The following is a 10,611-nucleotide window of genomic DNA, read 5'->3' as shown; positions in this document are numbered from 1 at the left end:
GACTGATACTCCTCGTGCCGACTCTTCACATGTCTCCTTGAGATGAATTCATTCCTCGAGTCGAGCTCCGAGTCCGCGAGTCGACCGATACTCCTCGCGCCGACTCTTCACGAAATTCCTCGTGCAGGCTCTACGTGAGTCCTCGAGTCGAGTTCGAGTCCACGAGTCGACAGATACTCCTCGTGCCAACTCTTCACATGTCTCCTCGAGATGAATTCATTCCTCGAGTCGAGCTCCGAGTCCGCGAGTCGACCGATACTCCTCGCGCCGACTCTTCACGAAATTCCTCGTGCAGGCTATACGTGAGTCCTCGAGTCGAGTTCGAGTCCATGAGTCGACTGATACTCCTCGTGCCAACTCTTCACATGTCTCCTCGAGATGAATTCATTCCTCGAGTCGAGCTCCAAGTCCGCGGGTCGACCGATACTCCTCGCGCCGACTCTTCACGAAATTCCTCGTGCAGGCTCTACGTGAGTCCTCGAGTCGAGTTCGAGTCCACGAGTCGACTGATACTCTTCGTTCTGACTCTTCACATGTCTCCTCGAGATCAATTCATTCCTCGAGTCGAGCTCTAAGTCCGCGAGTCGACCGATACTCCTCGCGCCGACTCTTCACGAAATTCCTCGTGCAGGCTCTACGTGAGTCCTCGAGTCGAGTTCGAGTTCACTAGTCGACTGATACTCCTCGTGCCAACTCTTCACATGTCTCCTCGAGATGAATTCATTCCTCGAGTCGAGCTCCGAGTCCGCGAGTCGACCGATACTCCTCGCGCCGACTCTTCACGAAATTCCTCGTGCCGACTCTTCACGAAATTCCTCGTGCAGGCTCTACGTGAGTTCTCGAGTCGAGTTCGAGTACACGAGTCGACTGATACTCCTCGTGCCGACTCTTCACATGTCTCCTCGAGATGAATTCATTCCTCGAGTCGAGCTCCGAGTCCGCGAGTCGACCGATACTCATCGCGCCGACTCTTCACGAAATTCCTCGTGCAGGCTCTACGTGAGTCCTCGAGTTGAGTTCGAGTCCACGAGTCGACTGATACTCCTCGTGCCGACTCTTCACATGTCTCCTCGAGATGAATTCATTCCTCGAGTCGAGCTCCGAGTCCGCGAGTCGACCGATACTCATCGCGCCGACTCTTCACGAAATTCCTCGTGCAGGCTCTACGTGAGTCGTCGAGTTGAGTTCGAGTCCACGAGTCGACTGATACTCCTCGTGCCGACTCTTCACATGTCTCCTTGAGATGAATTCATTCCTCGAGTCGAGCTCCGAGTCCGCGAGTCGACCGATACTCCTCGCGCCGACTCTTCACGAAATTCCTCGCGCCGACTCTTCACGAAATTCCTCGTGCAGGCTCTACGTGAGTCCTCGAGTCGAGTTCGAGTCCAGGAGTCGACTGATACGTTCCGACTCTTCACATGTCTCCTCGAGATGAATTCATTCCTCGAGTCGAGCTCCGAGTCCGCGAGTCGACCGATACTCCTCGCGCCGACTCTTCACAAAATTCCTCGTGCAGGCTCTACGTGAGTCCTCGAGTCGAGTTCGAGTCCACTAGTCGACTGATACTCCCCGTGCCAACTCTTCACATGTCTCCTCGAGATGAATTCATTCCTCGAGTCGAGCTCCAAGTCCGCGAGTCGACCGATACTCCTCGCGCCGACTCTTCACGAAATTCCTCGTGCAGGCTCTACGTGAGTCCTCGAGTCGAGTTCGAGTCCACGAGTCGACAGATACTCCTCGTGCCAACTCTTCACATGTCTCCTCGAGATGAATTCATTCCTCGAGTCGAGTTCCGAGTCCGCGAGTCGACCGATACTCCTCGCGCCGATTCTTCACGAAATTCCTCGTGCAGGCTCTACGTGAGTTCTCGAGTCGAGTTCGAGTCGACGAGTCGACTGATACTCCTCGTGCCGACTCTTCACATATCTCCTCGAGATGAATTCATTCCTCGAGTCGAGCTCCGAGTCCGCGAGTCGACCGATACTCATCGCGCCGACTCTTCACGAAATTCCTCGTGCAGGCTCTACGTGAGTCCTCGAGTCGAGTTCGAGTCCACGAGTCGACTGATACTCTTCGTTCTGACTCTTCACATGTCTCCTCGAGATCAATTCATTCCTCGAGTCGAGCTCTAAGTCCGCGAGTCGACCGATACTCCTCGCGCCGACTCTTCACGAAATTCCTCGTGCAGGCTCTACGTGAGTCCTCGAGTCGAGTTCGAGTTCACTAGTCGACTGATACTCCTCGTGCCAACTCTTCACATGTCTCCTCGAGATGAATTCATTCCTCGAGTCGAGCTCCGAGTCCGCGAGTCGACCGATACTCCTCGCGCCGACTCTTCACGAAATTCCTCGCGCCGACTCTTCACGAAATTCCTCGTGCAGGCTCTACGTGAGTTCTCGAGTCGAGTTCGAGTCCACGAGTCGACTGATACTCCTCGTGCCGACTCTTCACATGTCTCCTCGAGATGAATTCATTCCTCGAGTCGAGCTCCGAGTCCGCGAGTCGACCGATACTCATCGCGCCGACTCTTCACGAAATTCCTCGTGCAAGCTCTACGTGAGTCCTCGAGTTGAGTTCGAGTCCACGAGTCGACTGATACTCCTCGTGCCGACTCTTCACATGTCTCCTCGAGATGAATTCATTCCTCGAGTCGAGCTCCGAGTCCGCGAGTCGACCGATACTCCTCGCGCCGACTCTTCACGAAATTCCTCGCGCCGACTCTTCACGAAATTCCTCGTGCAGGCTCTACGTGAGTCCTCGAGTCGAGTTCGAGTCCAGGAGTCGACTGATACGTTCCGACTCTTCACATGTCTCCTCGAGATGAATTCATTCCTCGAGTCGAGCTCCGAGTCCGCGAGTCGACCGATACTCCTCGCGCCGACTCTTCACGAAATTCCTCGTGCAGGCTCTACGTGAGTCCTCGAGTCGAGTTCGAGTCCACGAGTCGACTGATACTCCTCGTGCCGACTCTTCACATGTCTCCTCGAGATGAATTCATTCCTCGAGTCGAGCTCCGAGTCCGCGAGTCGACCGATACTCCTCGCGCTGACTCTTCACGAAATTCCTCGCGCCGACTCTTCACGAAATTCCTCGTGCAGCCTCTACGTGAGTCCTCGAATCATGTTCGAGTCCACGAGTCGACTGATACTCCTCGTGCCAACTCTTCACATGTCTCCTCGAGATGAATTCATTCCTCGAGTCGAGCTCCGAGTCCGCGAGTCGACCGATACTCCTCGCGCCGACTCTTCACGAAATTCCTCGTGCAGGCTATACGTGAGTCCTCGAGTCGAGTTCGAGTCCACGAGTCGACTGATACTCCTCGTGCCGACTCTTCACATGTCTCCTCGAGATGAATTCATTCCTCGAGTCGAGCTCCGAGTCCGCGAGTCGACCGATACTCATCGCGCCGACTCTTCACGAAATTCCTCGTGCAGGTTCTACGTGAGTCCTCGAGTCGAGTTCGAGTCCACGAGTCGACTGATACTCCCCGTGCCAACTCTTCACATGTCTCCTCGAGATGAATTCATTCCTCGACTCGAGCTCCAAGTCCGCGAGTCGACCGATACTACTCGCGCCGACTCTTCACGAAATTCCTCGTGCAGGCTCTACGTGAGTCCTCGAGTCGAGTTCGAGTCCACGAGTCGACAGATACTCCTCGTGCCAACTCTTCACATGTCTCCTCGAGATGAATTCATTCCTCGAGTCGAGCTCCGAGTCCGCGAGTCGACCGATACTCCTCGCGCCGACTCTTCACGAAATTCCTCGTGCAGGCTCTACGTGAGTTCTCGAGTCGAGTTCGAGTCCACGAGTCGACTGATACTCCTCGTGCCGACTCTTCACATGTCTCCTCGAGATGAATTCATTCCTCGAGTCGAGCTCCGAGTCCGCGAGTCGACCGATACTCATCGCGCCGACTCTTCACGAAATTCCTCGTGCAGGTTCTACGTGAGTCCTCGAGTCGAGTTCGAGTCCACGAGTCGACTGATACTCTTCGTTCTGACTCTTCACATGTCTCCTCGAGATCAATTCATTCCTCGAGTCGAGCTCTAAGTCCGCGAGTCGACCGATACTCCTCGCGCCGACTCTTCACGAAATTCCTCGTGCAGGCTCTACGTGAGTCCTCGAGTCGAGTTCGAGTTCACTAGTCGACTGATACTCCTCGTGCCAACTCTTCACATGTCTCCTCGAGATGAATTCATTCCTCGAGTCGAGCTCCGAGTCCGCGAGTCGACCGATACTCCTCGCGCCGACTCTTCACGAAATTCCTCGCGCCGACTCTTCACGAAATTCCTCGTGCAGGCTCTACGTGAGTTCTCGAGTCGAGTTCGAGTCCACGAGTCGACTGATACTCCTCGTGCCGACTCTTCACATGTCTCCTCGAGATGAATTCATTCCTCGAGTCGAGCTCCGAGTCCGCGAGTCGACCGATACTCATCGCGCCGACTCTTCACGAAATTCCTCGTGCAGGCTCTACGTGAGTCCTCGAGTTGAGTTCGAGTCCACGAGTCGACTGATACTCCTCGTGCCGACTCTTCACATGTCTCCTCGAGATGAATTCATTCCTCGAGTCGAGCTCCGAGTCCGCGAGTCGACCGATACTCCTCGCGCCGACTCTTCACGAAATTCCTCGCGCCGACTCTTCACGAAATTCCTCGTGCAGGCTCTACGTGAGTCCTCGAGTCGAGTTCGAGTCCAGGAGTCGACTGATACGTTCCGACTCTTCACATGTCTCCTCGAGATGAATTCATTCCTCGAGTCGAGCTCCGAGTCCGCGAGTCGACCGATACTCCTCGCGCCGACTCTTCACGAAATTCCTCGTGCAGGCTCTACGTGAGTCCTCGAGTCGAGTTCGAGTCCACGAGTCGACTGATACTCCTCGTGCCGACTCTTCACATGTCTCCTCGAGATGAATTCATTCCTCGAGTCGAGCTCCGAGTCCGCGAGTCGACCGATACTCCTCGCGCTGACTCTTCACGAAATTCCTCGCGCCGACTCTTCACGAAATTCCTCGTGCAGCCTCTACGTGAGTCCTCGAATCATGTTCGAGTCCACGAGTCGACTGATACTCCTCGTGCCAACTCTTCACATGTCTCCTCGAGATGAATTCATTCCTCGAGTCGAGCTCCGAGTCCGCGAGTCGACCGATACTCCTCGCGCCGACTCTTCACGAAATTCCTCGTGCAGGCTATACGTGAGTCCTCGAGTCGAGTTCGAGTCCACGAGTCGACTGATACTCCTCGTGCCGACTCTTCACATGTCTCCTCGAGATGAATTCATTCCTCGAGTCGAGCTCCGAGTCCGCGAGTCGACCGATACTCATCGCGCCGACTCTTCACGAAATTCCTCGTGCAGGTTCTACGTGAGTCCTCGAGTCGAGTTCGAGTCCACGAGTCGACTGATACTCCCCGTGCCAACTCTTCACATGTCTCCTCGAGATGAATTCATTCCTCGACTCGAGCTCCAAGTCCGCGAGTCGACCGATACTCCTCGCGCCGACTCTTCACGAAATTCCTCGTGCAGGCTCTACGTGAGTCCTCGAGTCGAGTTCGAGTCCACGAGTCGACAGATACTCCTCGTGCCAACTCTTCACATGTCTCCTCGAGATGAATTCATTCCTCGAGTCGAGCTCCGAGTCCGCGAGTCGACCGATACTCCTCGCGCCGACTCTTCACGAAATTCCTCGTGCAGGCTCTACGTGAGTTCTCGAGTCGAGTTCGAGTCCACGAGTCGACTGATACTCCTCGTGCCGACTCTTCACATGTCTCCTCGAGATGAATTCATTCCTCGAGTCGAGCTCCGAGTCCGCGAGTCGACCGATACTCATCGCGCCGACTCTTCACGAAATTCCTCGTGCAGGCTCTACGTGAGTCCTCGAGTCGAGTTCGAGTCCACGAGTCGACTGATACTCTTCGTTCTGACTCTTCACATGTCTCCTCGAGATCAATTCATTCCTCGAGTCGAGCTCTAAGTCCGCGAGTCGACCGATACTCCTCGCGCCGACTCTTCACGAAATTCCTCGTGCAGGCTCTACGTGAGTCCTCGAGTCGAGTTCGAGTTCACTAGTCGACTGATACTCCTCGTGCCAACTCTTCACATGTCTCCTCGAGATGAATTCATTCCTCGAGTCGAGCTCCGAGTCCGCGAGTCGACCGATACTCCTCGCGCCGACTCTTCACGAAATTCCTCGCGCCGACTCTTCACGAACTTCCTCGTGCAGGCTCTACGTGAGTTCTCGAGTCGAGTTCGAGTCCACGAGTCGACTGATACTCCTCGTGCCGACTCTTCACATGTCTCCTCGAGATGAATTCATTCCTCGAGTCGAGCTCCGAGTCCGCGAGTCGACCGATACTCATCGCGCCGACTCTTCACGAAATTCCTCGTGCAGGCTCTACGTGAGTACTCGAGTTGAGTTCGAGTCCACGAGTCGACTGATACTCCTCGTGCCGACTCTTCACATGTCTCCTCGAGATGAATTCATTCCTCGAGTCGAGCTCCGAGTCCGCGAGTCGACCGATACTCATCGCGCCGACTCTTCACGAAATTCCTCGTGCAGGCTCTACGTGACTCCTCGAGTTGAGTTCGAGTCCACGAGTCGACTGATACTCCTCGTACCAACTCTTCACATGTCTCCTCGAGATGAATTCATTCCTCGAGTCGAGCTCCGAGTCCGCGAGTCGACCGATACTCCTCGCGCTGACTCTTCACGAAATTCCTCGCGCCGACTCTTCACGAAATTCCTCGTGCAGGCTCTACGTGAGTCCTCGAGTCGAGTTCGAGTCCAGGAGTCGACTGATACGTTCCGACTCTTCACATGTCTCCTCGAGATGAATTCATTCCTCGAGTCGAGCTCCGAGTCCGCGAGTCGACCGATACTCCTCGCGTCGACTCTTCACGAAATTCCTCGTGCAGGCTCTACGTGAGTCCTCGAGTCGAGTTCGAGTCCACGAGTCGACTGATACTCCACGTGCCGACTCTTCACATGTCTCCTCATGATGAATTCATTCCTCGAGTCGAGCTCCGAGTCCGCGAGTCGACCGATACTCCTCGCGCTGACTCTTCACGAAATTCCTCGCCCCGACTCTTCACGAAATTCCTCTTGCAGGCTCTACGTGAGTCCTCGAATCATGTTCGAGTCCACGAGTCGACTGATACTCCTCGTGCCAACTCTACACATGTCTCCTCGAGATGAATTCATTCCTCGAGTCGAGCTCCGAGTCCGCGAGTCGACCGATACTCCTCGCGCCGACTCTTCACGAAATTCCTCGTGCAGGCTATACGTGAGTCCTCGAGTCGAGTTCGAGTCCACGAGTCGACTGATACTCCTCGTGCCGACTCTTCACATATCTCCTCGAGATGAATTCATTCCTCGAGTCGAGCTCCGAGTCCGCGAGCCGACCGATACTCATCGCGCCGACTCTTCACGAAATTCCTCGTGCAGGCTCTACGTGAGTCCTCGAGTCGAGTTCGAGTCCACGAGTCGACTGATACTCCTCGTGCCAACTCTTCACATGTCTCCTCGAGATGAATTCATTCCTCGAGTCGAGCTCCAAGTCCGCGAGTCGACCGATACTCCTCGCGCCGACTCTTCACGAAATTCCTCGTGCAGGCTCTACGTGAGTCCTCGAGTCGAGTTCGAGTCCACGAGTCGACAGATACTCCTCGTGCCAACTCTTCACATGTCTCCTCGAGATGAATTCATTCCTCGAGTCGAGCTCCGAGTCCGCGAGTCGACCGATACTCCTCGCGCCGACTCTTCACGAAATACCTCGTGCAGGCTATACGTGAGTCCTCGAGTCGAGTTCGAGTCCACGAGTCGACTGATACTCCTCGTGCCGACTCTTCACATGTCTCCTCGAGATGAATTCATTCCTCGAGTCGAGCTCCGAGTCCGCGAGTCGACCGATACTCCTCGCGCCGACTCTTCACGAAATTCCTCGTGCAGGCTCTACGTGAGTCCTCGAGTCGAGTTCGAGTCCACGAGTCGACTGATACTCTTCGTTCTGACTCTTCACATGTCTCCTCGAGATCAATTCATTCCTCGAGTCGAGCTCTAAGTCCGCGAGTCGACCGATACTCCTCGCGCCGACTCTTCACGAAATTCCTCGTGCAGGCTCTACGTGAGTCCTCGAGTCGAGTTCGAGTTCACTAGTCGACTGATACTCCTCGTGCCAACTCTTCACATGTCTCCTCGAGATGAATTCATTCCTCGAGTCGAGCTCCGAGTCCGCGAGTCGACCGATACTCCTCGCGCTGACTCTTCACGAAATTCCTCGCGCCGACTCTTCACGAAATTCCTCGTGCAGGCTCTACGTGAGTCCTCGAGTCGAGTTCGAGTCCAGGAGTCGACTGATACGTTCCGACTCTTCACATGTCTCCTCGAGATGAATTCATTCCTCGAGTCGAGCTCCGAGTCCGCGAGTCGACCGATACTCCTCGCGTCGACTCTTCACGAAATTCCTCGTGCAGGCTCTACGTGAGTCCTCGAGTCGAGTTCGAGTCCACGAGTCGACTGATACTCCACGTGCCGACTCTTCACATGTCTCCTCATGATGAATTCATTCCTCGAGTCGAGCTCCGAGTCCGCGAGTCGACCGATACTCCTCGCGCTGACTCTTCACGAAATTCCTCGCCCCGACTCTTCACGAAATTCCTCTTGCAGGCTCTACGTGAGTCCTCGAATCATGTTCGAGTCCACGAGTCGACTGATACTCCTCGTGCCAACTCTTCACATGTCTCCTCGAGATGAATTCATTCCTCGAGTCGAGCTCCGAGTCCGCGAGTCGACCGATACTCCTCGCGCCGACTCTTCACGAAATTCCTCGTGCAGGCTATACGTGAGTCCTCGAGTCGAGTTCGAGTCCACGAGTCGACTGATACTCCTCGTGCCGACTCTTCACATATCTCCTCGAGATGAATTCATTCCTCGAGTCGAGCTCCGAGTCCGCGAGCCGACCGATACTCATCGCGCCGACTCTTCACGAAATTCCTCGTGCAGGCTCTACGTGAGTCCTCGAGTCGAGTTCGAGTCCACGAGTCGACTGATACTCCTCGTGCCAACTCTTCACATGTCTCCTCGAGATGAATTCATTCCTCGAGTCGAGCTCCAAGTCCGCGAGTCGACCGATACTCCTCGCGCCGACTCTTCACGAAATTCCTCGTGCAGGCTCTACGTGAGTCCTCGAGTCGAGTTCGAGTCCACGAGTCGACAGATACTCCTCGTGCCAACTCTTCACATGTCTCCTCGAGATGAATTCATTCCTCGAGTCGAGCTCCGAGTCCGCGAGTCGACCGATACTCCTCGCGCCGACTCTTCACGAAATACCTCGTGCAGGCTATACGTGAGTCCTCGAGTCGAGTTCGAGTCCACGAGTCGACTGATACTCCTCGTGCCGACTCTTCACATGTCTCCTCGAGATGAATTCATTCCTCGAGTCGAGCTCCGAGTCCGCGAGTCGACCGATACTCCTCGCGCCTACTCTTCACGAAATTCCTCGTGCAGGCTCTACGTGAGTCCTCGAGTCGAGTTCGAGTCCACGAGTCGACTGATACTCTTCGTTCTGACTCTTCACATGTCTCCTCGAGATCAATTCATTCCTCGAGTCGAGCTCTAAGTCCGCGAGTCGACCGATACTCCTCGCGCCGACTCTTCACGAAATTCCTCGTGCAGGCTCTACGTGAGTCCTCGAGTCGAGTTCGAGTTCACTAGTCGACTGATACTCCTCGTGCCAACTCTTCACATGTCTCCTCGAGATGAATTCATTCCTCGAGTCGAGCTCCGAGTCCGCGAGTCGACCGATACTCCTCGCGCTGACTCTTCACGAAATTCCTCGCGCCAACTCTTCACGAAATTCCTCGTGCAGGCTCTACGTGAGTCCTCGAATCATGTTCGAGTCCACGAGTCGACTGATACTCCTCGTGCCAACTCTTCACATGTCTCCTCGAGATGAATTCATTCCTCGAGTCGAGCTCCGAGTCCGCGAGTCGACCGATACTCATCGCGCCGACTCTTCACGAAATTCCTCGTGCAGGCTCTACGTGAGTCCTCGAGTTGAGTTCGAGTCCACGAGTCGACTGATACTCCTCGTGCCGACTCTTCACATGTCTCCTCGAGATGAATTCATTCCTCGAGTCGAGCTCCGAGTCCGCGAGTCGACCGATACTCCTCGCGCCGACTCTTCACGAAATTCCTCGCGCCGACTCTTCACGAAATTCCTCGTGCAGGCTCTACGTTAGTCCTCGAGTCGAGTTCGAGTCCAGGAGTCGACTGATACGTTCCGACTCTTCACATGTCTCCTCGAGATGAATTCATTCCTCGAGTCGAGCTCCGAGTCCGCGAGTCGACCGATACTCCTCGCGCCGACTCTTCACGAAATTCCTCGTGCAGGCTCTACGTGAGTCCTCGAGTCGAGTTCGAGTCCACGAGTCGACTGATACTCCTCGTGCCGACTCTTCACATGTCTCCTCGAGATGAATTCATTCCTCGAGTCGAGCTCCGAGTCCGCGAGTCGACCGATACTCCTCGCGCTGACTCTTCACGAAATTCCTCGCGCCGACTCTTCACGAAATTCCTCGTGCAGCCTCTACGTGAGTCCTCGAATCATGTTCGAGTCC

The sequence above is a fragment of the Urtica dioica genome, chromosome 1, assembly GCF_054948205.1.
Source record: "Urtica dioica subsp. dioica isolate 48M chromosome 1, U.dioica_male_clone48M_v1_H2, whole genome shotgun sequence".
NCBI classification, from domain to species: domain Eukaryota; kingdom Viridiplantae; phylum Streptophyta; class Magnoliopsida; order Rosales; family Urticaceae; genus Urtica; species Urtica dioica.
Note: the sequence above shows the minus strand (reverse complement) of the source record.